The sequence below is a fragment of the Cynocephalus volans genome, chromosome 8 (genome assembly GCF_027409185.1).
Source record: "Cynocephalus volans isolate mCynVol1 chromosome 8, mCynVol1.pri, whole genome shotgun sequence".
NCBI classification, from domain to species: Eukaryota; Metazoa; Chordata; class Mammalia; order Dermoptera; family Cynocephalidae; genus Cynocephalus; species Cynocephalus volans.
Window position 1 is genome coordinate 139,662,493 of NC_084467.1, and position 19,749 is coordinate 139,682,241.

The 19,749-nt window shown below is 41.0% G+C and overlaps 1 pseudogene; it reads right to left on the bottom strand.

Moving 5' to 3' along the window:
• LOC134384401 (UDP-glucuronic acid decarboxylase 1-like) overlaps window positions 1–19,688 on the bottom strand; it is a 32,726-nt pseudogene extending 13,038 nt beyond the window's left edge.
• Between the last annotated feature and the right edge of the window lie 61 nt (window positions 19,689–19,749).

Consider the following 19,749-nt stretch of genomic DNA (forward strand, 5'->3'; position numbering starts at 1 on the left):
GCAGCCTCTATGGAAAATGGTATGGAGGTTCCTCAAACAATTGCAGATAGATCTGCCATAAGACCCAGCTATCCCACTGCTGGGAATATACCCAGAGGAATGGAAATCATCAAGTCGAAGTTATACCTGCTCTCCAATGTTCATCGCAGCACTCTTTACAATAGCCAAGAGTTGGAACCAGCCCAAATGTCCATCATCAGATGAGTGGATACGGAAAATGTGGTACATCTACACAATGGAATACTACTCAGCTATAAAAACGAATGAAATACTGCTATTTGCAACAACATGGATGGACCTTGAGAGAATTATATTAAGTGAAACAAATCAGGCACAGAAAGAGAAATACGACATGTTCTCACTTATTGGTGGGAGCTAAAAATAAATAAATAAATTCACACACACAAAAAAAAAACCGGGGGGGGGGGAGAAGACATAACAACTACAATTACTTGATGTTGATATGACAAGCAAATAGAAAGGACATTGTTGGGAGGGAGGGGGAGAGGGAGGGGGAGGCAGGTTTCAGTAATGGGCCACAATAATCAACCACATTGTATATCGACAAAATAAAATTAAGAAATAAATAAATAAATAAATAAATAATAAAAAATTTAAAAAAAAATACTGATGAAGAAAATTAAAGAGGACACAAAAAATTTGAAGCATATTTCATGTTCATTGATTGGAAGAATTAATATTGTCAAAATGACCATACTACAGAAAGCATTCTACAGATTCAATGCAATTCTTATCAAAATACCAATGACATACTTCACAGAAATAGAAAACACAATACTAAAATTCATATGTAATCACAAAAGACCCTGAATAGCCAAAGTAATCCTGAGCAAAAAGAACAAAACTGGAGGCATTACACTCCCTGACTTCAAAATGTACTACAAAGCTATTGTATCTATTGTAATCAAAACAGCATGCTACTGGCATAAAAACAGACACATATACCAGTGGAACAGAATAGAGAACTCAGAAATAAACCCACACATCTACAGCCAACCAATCTTTGCAAAGGCACTAAGAATATACATTGGTGAAAGGACAGACTTTTCAATAAACGGTGCTAGGAAAACTGGATGTCCGTGAGTAGAAGAAAGAAATTAGACCTCTATCTCTCACCATTTTCCAAAATCAAATCAAAATGGATCAGAGACTTAAAAGTAGGATCGAACTATAAGACTTCTAGAAGGAAAAACTTGGGGAATGCTTCAGTACATAGGACTGGGCAAAGATTTTACCTCCGAAGCGCAGGCAACAAAAGCAAAAATAAACAAATGGGATTATGTCAAACTAAAAAGCTTCTGCATAGCAAAAGACAGAATCAACAGAATGACAACCAGTAGAATGGAGAAAACATCTGCAAACTATCCATTTGACAAGGGATTAATATCCAGAATATACAAGGAACACAAACAACTCAATAGTAAAAAAAACCACATAATTCAATTAAGAAATGGGCAAATGAGCCAAATAGACATTTCTCAATAGAAGACATACAGATGGTCAACAAGTATATAAAAAAATGCTTAACATCACTAATCATCAGGGAAATGCAAATCAAAGCTGCAATGAGATACCATCTCACCCTAGTTAGAATGGCTATTATCAAAAATACAAAAAATAACAAAGGTAATGAAGGTGTGGAGAAAGGGGAACTCATACACTGTTGGTCAGAATATAAATTAGTACAGTTGTTATGGAAAACTGTATGAAGTTTCCTTGAAAAACTAAAAATATAACTACTATGTATGTGACCCAGAAATCCCACTACTCGTTATTTATCCAAAGGAAAAGAAATTAGCATCCCCAAGAGATCCCTGCATCTCCATGTCTACTGCAGCACATTCACAACACTCAAGATATGGAATCAACCTAGGCGCCCATTGAAAGATTAATGGGTAAAGAAAATGTGGTATATATACACAATGAAATACTAGTCAGCCATGAAAAAGAATGAAATCCTCTCATTTGCAGCAACATGGATGAGCCTGGAAGACGTTGTATTAAGTGAAATAAGTCAGGCAAAGAAAAATAAAGATTGCATGTTCTCACTCATAGGTGGGAGCTAAAAATAAATAAATACATAAATTGAACTTTTAGAAGTAGAAAGTAGAATTGTGGTTACTAGAGGCTGGGAAGGGGAGGGGGGAAGCTGAATAGTGAGAGGTTGGCTAATGGACATTAAGTTACAGCTAGACAGGAAAAATAAGTTCTAGTGAAGTACAGTAGTACGAGGCATCTATGATTAACGATAATTTATTGTATGTTCTCAGATGGCTAGAAGAGAGGAGCTCAAATGTTTTCATCACAAAGAAATAATGCTAATTACCTTGATTTGATCATTCCACATTGTATGCGTGTACTGAAATATAACTCTGTACCCCATAAATGTCTACAATCAATATGTGCCAATTAAAAAAATAAACCAATTCCTTTAAAAGAAAAAAGGCACGAGTCACCTGAGGGAACAGAAAGCTAAATTATTGGCTTGCTGGCTCCCATCCCGCAAGGGCTGAGGGCTGCTCCTGGAGCGTCATCTCCCTGGCTCTGCTGGCCTGCCGCACTCCTTGCAGCATCCAGAAGCATGGCCAAAGCTAGGCCTGCAGCGAGACAGTGCCCTCAGGCAGAGTCACAGGAAGCCATGAGAGCCTGTGGGAACCACTGGCAGGTGACCTCCAGGAGAAGTGGAGGGGATGTGGGTGGAGTATCGACAGAGCCCCCTTTCCTTGGAAACAGGAACTCACTGAAATCTCCTCTTCTGATTACCCCAATCAAGCCCACCAACATCAATATCACAAAAGGAGAAGGTTCACAGAAGTCAGGAGCTCACTAATGGAAGCCTGGCCCTGCACGATACTGGGGGGTGAGGAGAGAGACAGAACAGTTGCTAACAGTTGCTGAACGGGCAAAGGGTAAAGAAACAGTCTGTAGCAAACCAGACTTTTGGCCTCTTCAGCAAATTCCTTCCCTGGACTGTCTGTCCGTGTGGCGTGAGGTCTGTGATGCAGCCGGGTCTCCCTGGCAGTCAGCCTCGCGGCTATAGTGTTTCAGTTAGAACTGGGTATGTGTGGTGTGTGTGATTATTTTTAAGAAATACAGCCCTTAAGTCTGTTCCCAGAGAATAGTTGTAGCCACTGTGCTCTCAGTTCTACAGGTTTTTCCCCCAAAGGAAGTGAAGAAAGGAAAAAAAAAAAAAAGGCTTCCCATAACATACAGGTGGCACGGGGACTCTAACCAAGTCAGCAGAGAGTTACACGACCTCAGTGCTCACCTCATTTTAATACCTGAAAGAACCCTACCCAAACCAAAGCAGTTGCGTCACGCTTTTATCATTAATTTTAATTTTGAAGTGAATCCTTAGATAAACAGTTGTCAGGATCAATCAATATGAAGGCAGGGTCAGGGGCCCCATGAAGAGTAATTCTATGAATACAGTCACTCCCACCATAGCCAAGTCATGAAGTTCCTTGATAGGAGAGATGCCTTTATTTCTGCAATGAGAGGTAAATCTTAATTACAAGTAGTCCTGTGACAGGTAGTAATCTGATTTAACTTAGTTCATTTATTTATTCAACAGTGTCAGGCACTGTTTGAGATGCTGAAGGTATTATAGTGAATAAAATAACCACCGTTCTGGCCATCATGTGGCTTATATTTAACAGGGAGGGACCAACAATAAACAATTAAACATATGATAATCCAGCAGTCATAATTGCTAGGGCTCACAGTAAATCTACATACAGGGGATCAGGAATGCAGAAATGATGGGTCGTTATTTATATTAGGTGGCTTCTCTAATCAGGTGACTTTTGAGCACAGTCCTAAAGTAAGAGAAGATGCCAGTCACACGTATATCTGGGGAAGAGTGTCCCAGACTGAGAGATAGCATGGGCAAAGACCCTGAGGTCGGGACATGACTGATAAGCTCAAGAACAGCAAGAAAACCAAGAGCAAATAAACTAAGAGAAGTTGTAGGGGACGGAGGTCAGAGGGATAGTTGGGTAAGGTTATGGAACCTGCAAAGCACAGAGTCTATGAACCATTGAAGGAATTTAGTTATTGACTGAGTGACATATGAAGCTACTTGAGGATTTTTTTTTATTGAGTCATAATTGATTATACATATTTTTGGGATTCAATGTTGACATATGTGGATCAAATCAATATTACTAGAATGTATATTTATACAAATTATACTATTCTTTATGCCCCTTGTCCAATCTCTCCCTATCGGCCCTTTCTCTCCCCCATCCCACCACTGATAACCCTGGATTTCTTCTCTCCCTCTGAAAGAGTAATGGTTACTCTGTTGATTTGTTGCCTAGATGCTCTGTCCAATGCTGAGAGGTGCGTTCAGGTCCCCCAATATTATCACAGAGCAGATGCTTCTTCTGTCACTCTGGAATGGGCTTTGTGGAGAGAGACATCCTTTTCTTTTCTTTGCTCTCTGCTGCTGACTCGCCTTGTGTCAATGAAATCCAGTGGGTGGTGGACCATTTGCGGGGTGGTTGTGATGTCTAGCCACTTTTGCAGCAGCCGTGGTTACTGAGGTGCCTGTGATGGGCCACCCACATGGAAGTGATGCTTTTGGCATGCTCCTTGGTGCTGGTGGTGTGCCTGGTTGTGTGTGGGGGGGGGGTCTGGTCCCCAGCTCTGAGCCTTGGGCCCCTGGGCAGGGCCCCGAGGTGCTGGCAGTGCACCGAGTCCCAGGTCCCCAGACCACTGGAGGATTTTGATTCGTAATTTCAAAAGATCACTCTAGGTGCTATAGTAGGACAGGGTGGAGATGGTGAGAAGGCATTGAATTGTGGATATATGTTGATAGGAGAGCTACAGAATTTGTTCATAGGAACATGGGATAAAGAGAGAAGTCAAGGATGACTCCAAGACTCTTCACCTAAACAACTGGAAGCATGGAGTTGCCATTTACTGACGTGTGGAAGACTGTAGGAAAAGAAGGTTTGGTAGGTGAAATCACACTTTTGGTTTTGGTCATACTAAGCTTGAAATGTCTCTTAGATATTGCTGTGGTCTGAATGTTTGTGTCCCCCAAATTCATGTATTGAAACTTAATTGTCAATGTGACAGTATTAAAAGGTGGGGCCTTTGGAAGGTGATTAGGTCATGAGGATTTCATCCTTATGAATGGGATTAGTGCCCTTATAAAACAGGCCTGAGGGAGCTTTTTTGCTCCTTCCCAATGTGAGGACACAGAAGGTGCCATCTATGGGAACAGTCCCTCACCAGACACCAAATCTGCTGGTGCCTTGATTTTGAACTCCACAGCCTCCAGAACTGTGAAAAATACATGTCTCTTGTTATAAATTACCCAATCTAAGGTATTTTGTTATAGCAGCCTGAACACACTAAGCCAGACATCCAAGTGTCAATGTCAAGTAGGCAACTGAATATATGAGTCTAGAGCTCTAGACAAAGTCCTGACTGCAAATATAAATTAAGAAATCATATTTATTTTATTTTTTTTGGTTTCACTCCTTTTTTAAAAATTAATATTATTATTTTTTTACATTCTGTGATGATGTTGCAGTTGGGAGGGAGGGGGATGGGGGAAGGGGAAGGAAATGGGATGGAAGAAGGAGGAAGGAGGAGGGGCGGGATTAAGGCCTGTGGCACCCCCCTCATTCCCACAGGGGAGACCAGGGGGCTTACAGTGGTGGCTTGGTCATTGCCAGGCTGGGTGCGTGTCAGAGGGGTGTGGCAAAAGCCCTCACCTCCCACCACTCCAGCCTGGGAACCCAGGGACCTCCTTGCTGTGGCTCGGTGGTCGCCACTGGGCTGTTTGCACGTGTTTGGGAGGTGTGGTGAGGCCCTTGACCCCCCATTGCCCCAGCTTGGGAGAGCCCAGGGTGCTTCCTGTGGAAGCTCAGTGGTTGTTGCTGGGGTGGTTGCACATGTCAGGGGGTGTGGCTGAGGCCCTAGGTACCCACCCTCAGGACTGGTTGCGGGTGTTGGGGGGCATTGCAGAGGCCCCCACCCTTCCCCCCTTTCTGTCTTGGTAACCCAGGGGACTTAGAGTCGTTCTAGGTGTTATAGGTGTTCTTTGGTGAAAGGAGACATTTAGTAGTTAATATCAAACTGGTTGTGGGTACTTTGTTTTTCTTTCAGTTCTGTATTGGATTATTTTCTGTTCCCACCACTTAAACTCTGCACTGGAACTAATTTGTTGTCCTTTGCTTACTTCTAAAATGGGGGGACTTCCTGTGGGGACCAGCACTTGAGCCCTGTGGTTGAGCTAAATTGCTGCTTTCTGCTGATTCCCTAGGGAAGGCTTTTTGTGCAGATCAGGTTTTAATGGTTGACTTTATAGGTGCTTCTGGCTCTTTGGAACTCTGGTCTGGGCCTGAGTCTTCTTAGCAAACTGCACCCCCGTAGTTCTATATTCCTGACTAGTCTCCTCTTAGTGGTCATATGCTGATTGGGGGGCAGATCATTTGTCCTTGCTGTGCTCCAGTGTTCTCCCAGTGGCCTGTCTCCCCCATGATCCATGCTCCAGCCATTTCCCATGGGATGGGCTGTGCACTGGTCCCTTGCGATGACTCACCAGCCCCTGAGTGGCTCCTTTTTCTTCAGTTGTTCTGGCTCCTCGCTCCTGATAGTGGTCTGGCTGGCCTGGGGGCCACCAAAGCCCTCTTCTCCCCTGCTGCCTCCAAGCAACTTAATCTGACAGGCACAGCAGTGGCTTTTGCCAGCTCCTGCTCCATGCACTCAGCAGCTCCAGCCTTGAAGTGGCCGGGGCTGGAAACTGTTGGAGCAGTTCTTTTATTCTCTTGTCATGGCTTCTCCTGCTTTCATGTACTCTGTACGTCTCTCCTGCTCTTCCCCTGAGCTCTAGCAGGCCCAGCTTGGCTGTTGTTGCCTTTTTATAGCTGTAAATTGGTTGATTTGTGGGAGAGAGTGATGCTGGGAACTGTCTGTTCCACCATATTTACTGGAAGAATCCAAGAAGTCATATTTAAAGCTTTGCAACTAGAAGGAGTCACCAAGAGAGTGAATGAAGTTATGAAAGAGAAGAGGCCTAATGACCGAGCCCTGGGCACTGCCGTTTTTAGAGCCAGGGAAAAGGGAAGGAACCAGTAAAAGAGACAGTGAAGTAGCAGCCTCTGAGGCAGAAGGAAATTCAACAGAGAGTAGTGCCCCAGATGCCAAGGGAAGAAAATATTTCTGGGGAGAAAGGGAAAGAGGGATCAATTATGTCAAATGCTGCTGATGGGACAAGTAAGGGGAAGATAGACGATTCAACAGTGGCATCAATATCACTTGGATGTTAGTGATCTTGACAAGTAAGGGGTAAATGACTGACATAGGATCTTCTCCTGAAAGTTGGCTTCTGTATGAGTAAAGGGAATTGAGAACCCAACATGTAGTCAAGAGAAAGAAGATGAAGAATTTATGAAGAGAGATGTCTGAAGACAAATAAACCAAAGTTCCATGACCGTATGTGAGATCTCGCACTTTCCTGGCCTCAGTACTGAGTACTGCCAGGTGAGAGGTTGGTTTTGATCCTGTTTTCTCTTCTGAATAACGGGAACAGTAGTTGCAGGGTTAAGATTGGAATTCAATGAGTTAAAACATGAAATTTTAAAATACTTCGTGGACATAGTAAGTTTTTAATAAATGTTTGCTATAATAATTGTACGATCATCACCATGTTCAATATTCTTCTCTTTACTTTGGAAATTTCATGACTCCATATCATCGCCATCTTGCTAAGAACCAACCATCCCTGATGGCTAGTTCTACCGTGGTACTGCAGCAGTAGGGCAGATTTGCTTCCTGCCCAAATGTTAGTCATGCCTTCCTTGTAGTCTTCTCAATAAGAGGCAATTTTAGATCAAAGTAAAGTAGGTTAAAAAAGGGAGTTGGTAATGCTTTTCCCTTAGGTGAGTGGTCCTGTATTGATAACTGTGGATTGGTAGATACAGCAGGCTATAGTACTAGGGCTCTAATTGTAGGTCTACTTGGCTTGAAATAAAACTCTCTTGGAAAACTGGTCTCTGAGTTTGCTGTGACTTTGGAATTAGCTGCTCTTTGCTTGATTGTATTTGAAGTGTTTACACTTCCCTCTCCAGCTAAAATTGCTGGGCTGACTTGGTTTCACTGGACTTTATATTACACCAGAGTGATTAATCCACTTGGTCTTTACCAAAGCCAGCCAGCATCTAAGTATCACTTGTAATTTCCACATCCAGTGAAGAAATTCATCCTACCCTGGAGATTGTACTTGATAAATGTTCAATCCTTACTTACCGTGCGCCTGGGACCTTAGGAATAACATCAAAATAGTGAGAGATTTTTGAAGTTAATTTTTTGCTGCCCGTATCCATTTTTCATATTTGAGGGACGGGATTTATGGATATTGGACTGGGATTGATAAAACTCAGAGGGAAAGAAAGGGCCAAGAGAAATTGACAACTAGTTGGTTTCTCACTGGATTTATCTGTCTTCCCTCCCCTGAGGCAATGATGGCAGAATGGAACCAGGACAGAGCTGCCTCTGCACCTGGGTGCATAGTCTTGAGGTGTACGCTGCTGCAGAGGAGTGAGGGGAGAAGCTTTTGACCAGCGTCCATTGTCCTGCATCCACTTTCCAGTCTCTTTGAGGGGTGTGTGTGTGTGTGTGTGTTGAGTCTGATATCTTTATTTGTACTTTCCAGATGTGGAAAATGATGTGCAGAGAGTATTAGTACCTTTGTAAAGCTGTACAATGGGTAAATAATAAAGCCAGAAATTTAATTCAGGTCAGCCTAATCCCAGTCTGTATTCTTAAACCCTACTCAACACGGCCTCCAAATTCAATCTTACTTTTTCAATTATACAATTCAATGGATTTTAGTATATTCAAGAGTTGTGCATACATCACCACAATCAATTTTAGAACACTTTTATCACCAAATAGAAACCTTATACCCTATAGATATTACCTCCTAAAACTAATATCCACTCCGTAGGGAGCCACTAAATTATTTTCTTTCTGTAGATCTGCTTATTCTGTATATTTCATACAAATGGAGTCATACAATATTGGCCTTCTGTTACTGGCTTCTTTCAATTAGCATGTTTTCAAGGTTCATCTGTGTTGTGGCATATTGCAGCATGTGTCAGTAATTCCATTTTATTGCCAATAATATCCCCTTGTATGGGCATACCACATTTTATTTATCCATCAGTTAACGGACATTTGCACTGTTTCCATCTTCTGACTGCTATGAATAATGCTGCTGTGAGCTTTTGTAAAAAAGTTTTTGTGTGGATGTAAGTTTTGATTTCTCTTGGGTATAAACTGAGAAGTAGAATTTCTGTATCATATATGGTAACTCTATCTTTAATATTTTGAAGTGCTGCCAAACTATTTTATAAAGTGGCTGCACCATTTATGTTCCCACCAGCAATGTACGAGGGTTTTCAGTTTCTCCACAGCTTCACCAACTCTTTTTATTATCTGTCTTTTTAATTGTAGCCATAATAGTGGATATGAAGTGGTATCTCATTCTGATTTTGACTTGTATTTCCCTGTTGGCTAATGATATTGAGCATCTTTTCATTGCTTATTGGTCATTGTTTATCTTCTTTGGAGAAATGTCTATTCAGACCTTTTGCCCAATTTTTTAAAAAAATTTTGTCAATATACATTGTGGCTGATTATTGTTGCCCCTTACCAAAACCTCCCTCCCTCCCCCCCACCCCCCAACAATGTCCACTCTGTTTGCTTGTCATATCAACTTCAAGTAATTGTGGTTGTTATATCTTCTTCCCCGCCCCCCCGTTTTTTTGTCTGTGTGTGTGTGTGAATTATATATTAATTTTTAGCTCCCACCAATAAGTGAGAACATGTGGTATTTCTCTTTCTGTGCCTGACTTGTTTCACTTAATATAATTCTCTCAAGGTCCATCGATGTTGTTGCAAATGGCAGTATTTCATTCGTTTTTATAGCTGAGTAGTATTCCATTGTGTAGATGTACCACATTTTCCGTATCCACTCATCTGATGATGGGCATTTGGGCTGGTTCCAACTCTTGGCTATTGTAAAGAGTGCTGCGATAAACATTGGGAAACAAGTATACCTTCGACTTGATGATTTCCATTCCTCTGGGTATATTCCCAACAGTGGGATAGCTGGGTCATATGGTAGATCTATCTGCAATTGTTTGAGGAACCTCCATACCATTTTCCATAGAGGCTACACCATTTTGCAGTCCCACCAACAATGGATGAGAGTTCCTTTTTCTCTGCAACCTCGCCAGCATTTATCGTTCAGAGTCTTTTGGGTATTAGCCATCCTAACTGGGGTTAGATGGTATCTCAGTGTGGTTTTGATTTGCATTTCCCAAATGCTGAGTGATGTTGAGCATTTTTTCATATGTCTGTTGGCCATTTGTATATCTTCCTTAGAGAAATGCCTACTTAGCACTTTTGCCCATTTTTTAATTGGGTTGCTTGCTTTTTTCTTGTAAAGTTGTTTGAGTTCCTTATATATTCTGGATATTAATCCTTTGTCAGATGTATATTTTGCAAATATTTTCTCCCACTCTGTTGGTTGTCTGTTCACTCTGTTAATTGTTTCTTTTGCTGTGCAGAAGCTTTTTAGTTTGATATAATCCCAATTGTTTATTTTTCCTTTGGTTGCCCGTGCTTTTGGGGTCGTATTCATGAAGTCTGTGTCCAGTCCTAATTCCTGAAGTGTTTCTCCTATGTTTTCTTTAAGAAGTTTTACTGTTTCAGGGTGTATATTTAAATCCTTAATCCATTTTGAGTTGATTTTAGTATACGGTGAGAGGTATGGATCTAGTTTCATTCTCCTGCATATGGATATCCAGTTATCCCAGCACCATTTGCTAAAGAGGCAGTCTCTTCCCCAGTGAATAGGCTTGGTGCCTTTGTCAAAGATCAGATGGCAGTAAGTGTGTGGGTTGATTTCTGGATTCTCTATTCTATTCCATTTATCAGTGTGTCTGTTTTTATGCCAGTACCATACTGTTTTGGTTATTATAGCTTTGTAGTATAGTTTAAAGTCAGGTAGTGTTATGCCTCCACCTTAATTTTTTTTGCTCGGCGTTGCTTTGGCTATGCGTGGTCTTTTGTTATTCCATATAAATGTCTGGATAGTTCTTTCCATTTCTGAGAAAAATGACATTGCAATTTTGATGGGGATTGCATTGAATTTGTATATCGCTTTGGGTAGTATGGACATTTTCACTATGTTGATTCTTCCAATCCAAGAGCATGGGATATCTTTCCATCTTCTTGTATCCTCTCTAATTTCTCTCAGCAGTGGTTTGTAGTTCTCATTATAGAGATTTTTCACATCCTTGGTTAACTCAATTCCTAAGTATTTTATTTTTGGGGTGGCTATTGTAAATGGGCAGGCTTTCTTGATTTCTCATTCTGCATGTTCACTATTGGAGAAAAGAAATGCTACTGATTTTTGTGTGTTGATTTTGTATCCTGCTACTGTGCTGAAATCATTTATCAATTCCCACAAGTTTTTTGTAGAGGTTTTAGGCTGTTCGATATATAGGATCATGTCATCTGCAAACAGGGACAGTTTGACTTCATCTTTTCCAAACTGGATGCCCTTTATTTCCTTCTCTTCTCTGATTGCTCTGGCTAGTACTTCCAACACTATGTTGAATAGGAGTGGTGAGAGTGGGCATCCTTGTCTAGTTCCTGTTCTTAAAGGAAAAGCTTTCAGCTTTTCCCCATTCAGGATGATATTGGCAGTGGGTTTGTCATATATGGCTTTAATTATGTTGAGATACTTTCCCTCTATACCTAACTTATAGAGGGTCTTTGTCATGAATGAGTGCTGAACTTTATCAGATGCTTCTTCAGCATCTATAGAGATGATCATATGGTCCTTGTGTTTGACTTTATTAATATGGTGTATCACATTTATTGATTTGCGTATGTTGAACCAACCTTGCATCCCTGGGATGAATCCCACTTGATCGTGATGAATAATTTTACGTATGTGTTGCTGTATTCTGTTTGCTAGTATTTTAGTGAGGATTTTTGCATCTATATTCATCAAGGATATCGGCCTGTAGTTTTCTTTTTTGGTTATTATCTTTACCTGGTTTTGGTATCAGGATGATGTTTGCTTCATAGAATGAGTTTGGGAGATTTCCGTCCGTTTCAATCTTTTGAAATAGTTTGTAAAGAATCGGTGTCAATTCCTCTTTGAATGTTTGGTAAAATTCTGCTGTGAATCCATCTGGTCCTGGGCTTTTCTTTGTTGGGAGCCTTCTGATAACAGCTTCAATCTCCTTTATTGTTATTGGTCTGTTCAGATTTTCTACGTCTTCATGGCTCTTCTTTGGGAGCTTGTGTGTGTCCAGAAATTTATCCATTTCCTCCAGATTTTCAAATTTGTTGGCGTATAGTTGTTTATGGTAGTCTCGAATGATTCCTTGTATTTCAGATGAATCAGTTGTAATATCGCCTGTTTCATTTCTAATTTTTGTTATTTGAGTCTTCTGTCTTCTTTTTTTAGTTAGCCGTGCTAATGGTTTGTCAATTTTATTTATCTTTTCAAAAAACCAACTTTTTGATTCATTGATCTTTTGTATTGTTTTTTGGGTTTCAATTTCATTCAGTTCTGCTCTGATCTTAATGATTTCTTTCCGTCTGCTAACTTTAGGTTTGGATTGTTCTTGTTTTTCTAGTTCTTTAAGGTGAAGTGTTAGGATGTTCACTTGCCATCTTTCCATTCTTCTGAGGTGAGCATTTAATGCAATAAATTTCCCCCTCAATACTGCTTTTGCAATATCTCACAGGTTTTGGTATGATGTATCATTCTTTTCATTAGTTTCAAGAAATTTTTTGATTTCCTGCTTGATTTCTTCTTGGACCCATATGTCATTAAGTAGAATGCTGTTTAATTTCCATGTGTTTGTATAGTTTCCAGAGTTTCATTTGTTATTAATTTCTAGTTTTAATCCATTGTGGTCTGTGAAAATACATGGCCCTTTGCCCAATTTTTAATTGGACTTTTTGTCTTTTTATTGAGTTGAAAGAGTTCTTCGTAAATCCTAGATACAAGTTCCTTGTTGTATGTATGATTTGTATATATTTTGTCCTATTCTGCACATTGTCTTTTCAATTCCTTATGGTGTCTATCTTAGTCTGTTTGGGATGCTATAACAAAATACCATAAATTCAGCAGCTTATGAACAACAGAAATTTAGTACTCACAGTTCTGAAGGCTGGTGGTCCAGGATTTGGTGTCTGATGAGGCTTCCTCACAGATGGATATCTTTTCACTGCAACCTCACACGGTGCAAGGGGAGAAGGAGCTCTCTCAGGCCTTCTTTAATAAAGTCACTAGTCCCATTCGTGAGGGCTCTGCTTTCATGCCCAGTCACCTCCCAAAGACGCCACCTCCTAATATCACCTGGGGGGTTAGAATTTCAACATAAATTTTGGAGCGACACAAACATTTGCACATAGCAGTGTCCCTTGGAGCATAAAAGTTTTTCATTTTGATGAAGCTCAATTTAGTTTTTCTTTGGTTATTTTTGCTTTTGGGGTCATATCTAAGAAACCATTGCCATAATCAAGGAAGGACTTGCATCTGAGTTGTTAAAAGCCCACAACTCTGTATAATCTCAGGTTTCTGACTTAGGAACAAATACACTGTGTGTTAAAAATGTTATTTTTAGAATACAGAGGTTCTTGCCTAACCCCCAATTCTCAATGCTGGGCACATGCCGTAACTTGAACACAGTTACTGAGATAATATATTTAAATCAATAATTGGACTAGATTTTGCTATGATAGAAACTAAGTCAAAAATAACCACCAATTTCCTCAAGACAGAAGGTTAGGAACAGTCTCTTTTTAATATTTGTTAAAAAACAACATGATTAGGACACAATTTAAAGTGATATTCTAAATGTCTTAATGGAGAAAGAAAACAGATTCTGATACAAGATGCTGGGCAGGACATACATGTCTATTTTCCTTGAAATCTTTTAAAATGACAGAAAAGTGGTAAGTCAAGAATAAGTTCATATATACTGAAAATAGGAGGTGAGTACATGAAGGGGTGAAAGATTTTTAGTAACATCTGGAATGGAAGATAGGTGAGTTTTACTAGAGAAAAGTCAGGGAGAGAAAGAGAGACACAGCTCAGAACATGCACAGAAGAAGATTACAAAAAGTTGAGAACATTTCACAAGGCGAGAGCCTGGAATCAGTAGATATAAGAGACAGAGCCAGAGGTGAGCCAGAGGTGGGGGCTTGATTGGAGACCTGATTACAGGATGGCTGGGTAGACTGGCCGCGCCTTCTCTCACCTAGCTTCCAGAATACCGAGGGAGTGTTACCCTCAGGCTGGAACCAGAAACTACCCTTTAGAGGGTCCAGGGCTTGCAGAGTGGGGACTGGCTCCTCAGAGCAGACCCTCTTTTTCTAGTACTGGGGCCCAGCTGCCCTGAAGTAAAGCTTGAGGGCCAGGGCCCTGACCTTACACCCAGGTCATAAGGCCAGCATTCTCATCCATGAACAGGCCCTAAAAGGCAGAGGCAGCCCACATCAGCTACCCGTGGCAGTCAGTCCAATCCTTCATTCACACATGGGGGGAAAGCTATTGGCACAAAAGATAAGATGGACAACAGAGCAAGGGACACAAAGGAAACGGATGATTCAAGGAAGAGAAGGGAATTTTAAATGAATAAGATACTGTATCCATAAAACAAGAAAAGGCTGCTGTTCAAGAACAAGAAAGAATTTACGGAAATTGAAAACATCATGGTCAAAATAAAAAATTCAATAGAAAGACTGGATCAAACAATTCATTAAATCGCCCAGAACATAGAACAAAAAATCAGAAAGATAAAGTGTGAGGAAAAGTGAAGGAATGTGGAAAAACAATATAAGAGGGCCCAAATCTACCCAATCTACTATGATTTCCAAAAGGTTAGTAATTTGTCATTATCCAAGAAAAAAAGAAAGGAGGAGATTTTTCCACAGCTGAAGAATGATAAGAATTTTATAAAAACAGGCTCCTATAAGGTACCCAGAGAAATTAATTTTTTAAAAAGACTCACATTTAAATATACTCTTGTGAAATTTCTTTTGTCAAGGCTAAAGAAAAGAATACTTAATGTTTGTGGGGTGGTGGGTGGGCAGGAAAAATTAGCCCCAGTGATGCAAAAATCAGGTTGGCATCAGATTTTTTCACTGGAACATGAGAGAATACCTTCAGAGTTCTAATGGAAATTGATTTTTAACAATTCTATTCCCAGCAAAAACTATCAACCAAATGGAAGACTAAAAGGGTTTTTAAAAAGCCCTTATTTGAATACAATGTATTTCCCAATAATTTATTTCAGTAAGATAAAAGAAAGAGAAAGACCTGGAATTCAAGAAACAACCAAACCCAGATGCTCAATACAAAGTAAAACTAGAAAAAACAAAAACTAAAAAATCCCCATGGTAAACACATCCAAAAAAACCTTCAGCAAGATGATATTAAAAACAGGTTTTAAAAGCTAACAACTCAAGTTATATTAGCAAGTCAGGAGGCTCTGGAAAGAATACCTTCAACAGGAAAATAAATCTCCTGTAAAATGCTGATGATTCTGCATTAACTTAGCGAGAAAGTCAAGGCACATTATAATAATACATGATAAAAATTCGGTGCCCTGCTTTCTCTACTTCCTCCTCCTCCTCCCAGTTTGGGTGTGTACATTTCTTTCCTATTGGCACAGGTTAAAAAACGTGGAGTAGCAACACTTTCTATGAGTCTAAACATATGTTAAACCTAAGCTCTATGACCGCAGGGATGCTTTGGCTGCTGTGTTCATTGATGTATCCCTAGCTCTTAGAACAGTGCCTGGCACAGAGTATGTAATCAATAAATAGCTTTTATTTGAAATGAATGGAATTGATTATATAATGAATAATATACTTTTAACTAAAATATTATACATTCTGGCTATGTTTATACTTAACAAACAGCCGACACACAGAAAGATCATGTATATTCATATAAGAAAGTATCAATTCTATAAAATTTGACAATGTAAAATTAACTATATGAACTGAAGCTGTGACATTGGGAGTGGCCGTGGGGGGAGGAGAGGGGGATGGGAAGTCAGGACTGTTAATTTCCTCATTGTCTTAAAGGGAAGTCAAGAGATACTGTCTAAAAAAGGATGAATCAAGAAATGCAAGGTTGAATGTATCGTGGAAAGCTATAGAAGTATCCATCAAAGTGGTAACAAAATAAAATACAGCTGGCAGTCCTTGTTCAGGGGGAAGTGTAAATGAGCCAAGAGTCTCATCTTTCCTTAGGGAGAGCAACAGATACACTTAAAGGTGATACATAAGAAATAAAGGGCTAGTAAATTATTTTTGTGGAGAATGGCCTCAGAAGGATTCAAAATAGAAAGAAATTTAAGCTATTACCTTTCGGGAATGCCATGGAGAAAAACCTTTCCTTTTTTAAAAAAAAATTGCTCTCCTGTGCCAACTGAATTTTTATTGCCATGTGTCCATACGTTAAAAGTGATATTTTTAATTTAAAATTAGTTTCTAAGGAAAGAGGAGAGTTTTTAGGACAGGAAAACAATGACGCAACAGTTTGCAATTACATGCAAGCCAGGGCCGGCAAACAGTCTGCAAACATTATCTGCGGCGAGTGTCAGAATCGACATTTGCCAGACCGAGAAGTTCAGACGAAGATGGAAGTGACTTGCCCATTTTCAGTGCATCTGTGACCAACCCAGTGATAAAACCCAGGCTTCCTGGATTCAGAGTCCAAAGACAGATTTGAATAGATTTTGCGTTAGAAAAACCACAGCATATTGATGTGATGATAGTTAGGGAAGAAATCCAAACTAATAGATGGCACATGCTGTGTTTAGGGCTTGGAAAATGCCTGTATTTTTCCATCCAATAATCTGGTGCCAAAATACACACTACCTGTCAAGAAAAAGGCCAGTGCTTCTCTGAAGCCCCTGATGAGAATATATATTATTTTGAAGAGTTATGCGTGCAAAGATAAAAAATGACCATCACTGTAACAATCTCAATTAATTTTAAGTTTAATACACGTACTTTGTTTCACTATATATATAAAGATATCTGCCATTCTATGGCCACTTAGGAAACAGTCTATGGCTAATTAGCTTGACAAGTAACTCTGTTTATTCTGCCATATGACTTTTTTAGTAATTCAGAATACTAGCACGGGTGGAAAGGGAAAAAAAAATTGACTGATCTGGCATCATTTTACTTATTGGTTTTACTCTTAATATGAATTTTTTAATATGAATTTTTTTTTTTTTTTTTTTTTTTTTGCCTGGCTTCCTCATTTAGGTAGAAAACTGGAGGGGAGAGGATTCATGAAATGATTATAATAGATTCCTCTTGCTTTGTCACTATAGTTCCCTTCCCCTTCCAACTTACTTCCAAAACCACACACAAACGCTTCTGAAAGCAGGTCTATACCAGATGATAGTGTCCCAGATGACCCAATGAGTCATGCACTCTGCGGAAAGTGAGCACTGGACCGAGGCTTCTGCAGAGCCCTGCATCATCCCGCAGCCTGGCCAGCTCCTTCCTGTCCTTCTGATCTCATCCCAAGGGTCATTTCCTCGGGAAAGTCTTCCCTGAACCCCCAGGCTCAAGATTCTCTGATAGTCTACTTTTTCTTTAACACACACCACACACTTTATAATTCTTTTTTTTTTTTTTGAGTTTCAATATTTTATTAAAATAGCATATTTAACCATGGTTAACCATGAACATGTTATCTTTATCCCCCCCACCCCAAATATGCAGCACAACACAGTAGTGATTTCAAATGTACTTGATCATGATAACCAACAGAGATATTTCAAAGTCAAGTTCGTAACTAAAAACTAGACCTTGGAAAAATTCTGAGTTAGAAAAAAGAAACATAAACCTCTCAAACAGAATTCTTTTATCTGCCCGAAAATAAATGCCGGTGCACCACCTGCTTGACAATACTGCTAGGTTCTTTTTTCTTTATGCATAGTATAATGTCTCATAAGTACCTGCTTTCATAAATAAAATCAGTATTTTTCATCTCATTTAATGTTCCTTTTCAGCTTCACAAAGAAACCAGTAAATAAAACTGTCAATGACAGTCACGACATAAGTTCTCACAGCAAGGTGAAAAACTTGAAAATATGCTGAGATGCATCTACGCTATTTTACGTAAAAAGATTCAAAAAGTGCAAGGCAAAATCTGCAGTTTTTCGAGGGGAGTTTTAGGCACATCCATTTCATTAAAGCAAGCCTCAGAATGAAATTCCAGTTTGTTCTTCATGACAACAGTTTTAAGTCTTTTTTAAGAAACAAAAACAAAAAATACATCCCGTGGAGTGTAAAACAGGGAGCCCGTGCCCTGCGCGTGAGGGTTCCGTCGTGGCGGGCCCGTCCTTTTTTATCCTGGCAGGCTTTGGTTGGGGGTGTACTGGTCATTTGCCTGGTCCTCGGGTTCTTTACGGAAGTAGCGAATGGCTTGGTTCAGACCTTCCTCCGGGGACCACAGGCTCCCGTCCTAGCATCAGCTTCGCTTTTTGATGTCTGGTTTGCTTTTCTGTGGGTCGTCCTGGGCTTCAGAGAGAAACTGGATTTCACTTGTGCTACCAACAAGGTTCTTAATTAACTGAGCAAATTCTAGGACTGTGTGTGCTTCTGGGTTCCCCCGGCTGACGGGGCTGCTGACGTTGCCGTTCGTGAGAGCCACCAGGCCGTTCACCAGGTCGCTGACGTACTGGAACGCCCCGGTCTGAGACCCGATCCGGACACCGTGAGCGGCTGCCCTGGAGCGCCTGCAGGATGAAGCTGCCGACCGACCACCCGCCCGTCGTTCATGTGCACGCGCGGCCCAGAGGTGTTGAAGATTCTGGCCACTCGCACTTCCACGCCTTCCTGCTTCGTGTCGCACAGCACATGGTCTCTGCCACTCGCTTGCCTTCGTCATAGCAGGCCCGGGGGCCTGTGGGATTCACGTGGCCCCAGTAGTCCTCGCTCTGAGGGTGGACTTAGGATCTCCAGACACCTCCGACGTGGAGGCCAGGAGCACACGGGCACCGACTCGCTTGGCCAGCCCCACAGTTCGGCGTCCCGATTGTACTGGTCTTTAACGTCTTCATAGGATTGTACGTGTCGTTTGGAGGACAGGCTGGAGATGCCAGATGGTAAATCTGGTCGACTTCCGTGTACAGGGGCTCCAGCACATCGTGACTGATCAGCTCAAAGTTCTCATGGCCGAGCCAGTGCTCCACGTTCCTCCTCCTGCCTGTGAAGAAGTTGTCCACCACAGTCACCTCGTGGCCATGCATCATGAGCTTGTCAGTGAGATGGGAGCCCACGAACCCCGCGCCTCCAGTTCAAAATTCTCCTACGATCCTTTTCTGATAAAAACTTTACCGGCGGGTATTTCTGGGTGAAGCTTTTTTCCAAATCTCTGATGCTCTCTCTTAGTGGCTCAACAATCTCTTCAATCTTGCTTTCGATTTTTAGTTCACTGTCTTCCTGGATAGACCTCATATTAACGAAGTTTCCCCAAACAGAGGCGACGTAGGCGAGCAGGGCGATGCCCAGCAGCAGCTTCATCCTCCCGCGGTTGACGGCAGGGCAGACACGAGGCGCAGTCGCGCCTTCCTCACCATCCCCGGGACCCGCGCCGGTCCAGGGCCCTGCCGCACAGGGCGCCGCCTGCTGCACAATGAG